Below are 1,547 nucleotides of genomic sequence, written 5' to 3'. Positions count from 1 at the left end.
GTCTCCCTGTCTCCCTGTCTCCCTGTCTGTCTCCCAGTGTAAAGCAGAGCTGTTCTCCAAGGTTTTTCCTCCTGATTTTCATCATTTAGATCTGAGTGATAAACTCTGATCTCAGCCTAAAGTCTGTGTTTCTCCCAGAGCATCCAGCAGACCGCCTCGCCACCAGAGGCCTGAAGCAGGCGGTCAGGGAGCCTTTTATCGCCCTGCTGCAGCCTGCAGGTTTATAGCCTGCAAGCCCCCCCATCACCAATGAACACCCCCCCACTGGAAGCATCAGGTTGGGTGTCTGGGTGCCCGGATGTAGGAGGGGCTTGATCTTCTCCCCTGTTCAGCCGGACATGGATCAGCTATTCAGGGCACAGTGAGGGCGGGGTCACAGTGAGGGCGGGGTCACAGTGAGGGCGGGGTCACAGTGAGGGCGGGGTCAGCCTCAGGGAGGAACAGACGGCCCCCCCACCCCGCCTCTCTGACCAGAGATCTGTATTTTAGTTGTTTTTTGGTCATAGTAACATCCCTTTATGCTGATTTTATAGCAGCAGAACTTCCTGCTTCCTTTGGCTGGAAGTTGATCCCGTTTCTTCATCCTTCCTCTTCTGGATTCTTCCCTCAGTTTTCCTCCATTTAGAAATAAAATCTAAACTAACTAATAAAATAAAATCGAAACTATAATCACCTCCTTTGCTCGGGCTGCTTGGCTTCATGCACTGCTAAAACAATCCAGAAATAAGGAAACATTTCTTAAATCAAGTGTATTAACCTTTAATTTGAGCAGATAAATAATAGAATGACATTTTACTCTTAGAATAAGATAATTAGATAATATTAAGACAAAAACAAATAAGACAATGCAATAGTTTTTTCTTATTTGAAATGTAAGTTGTATTGTTCTATTGGCAAAGTGTCTCACTTTCCTCCTCAATTCTAGAAAACAATGAATAGATTTTAGATTTCTTTCTCTTTTTTTTGCAGCGTGCCAGGAGCCTGGGAGCCCTAGGTGTGATTGGCCTGCCCTGGCCCCAGAACCCTAAAAGTTCAGGATACTAAATCTGGAATCCTGTGAGCCGCAGTGGGAGGGGCCTGGATGCCCCGTTTAAAGTGTGTCTGAACCTTGTCTTGATGTCTAGTCTCTCTGTTGGGGTGCACACGGATTGACCACTCCTTTGGGCTTTTCTTTCTGCAGCGGATAATTGGAGGGAAAGCTAATCAAACATGGTAAGATGAATTAACTTTAGCTGATCTGAGGAGTTCATCTCTAATCCAGGCTGTTTGAAACGCAAAGCGAAATGATGAAGAAATGAGAATATGATGGATTAATAATCCTGTGGCTTTTCTTCTGCTGGAGGCAGCAGGATGTTTATCTTTGTATTTAATTCACTTTGCTTTCATGATCAAACTGAACCTAAAGCTTCTAGTTCTCTGATTTCTGTTCTTTAAACAGAGAAAGTTTCAGTCCTTTATCCTTTAGGTCTTAATGCTGAACGCTGATGAGCAGCAGGATGGAGGGTCAGCTGGGAAAGTGCAGATTCTGCTTAGGAATCAGATTCCAG

The sequence above is a fragment of the Cyprinodon variegatus genome, unplaced genomic scaffold (genome assembly GCF_000732505.1).
Source record: "Cyprinodon variegatus isolate N-32 unplaced genomic scaffold, C_variegatus-1.0 Scaffold1501, whole genome shotgun sequence".
NCBI lineage: Eukaryota > Metazoa > Chordata > Actinopteri > Cyprinodontiformes > Cyprinodontidae > Cyprinodon > Cyprinodon variegatus.
This window is presented reverse-complemented; position numbering follows the sequence as displayed.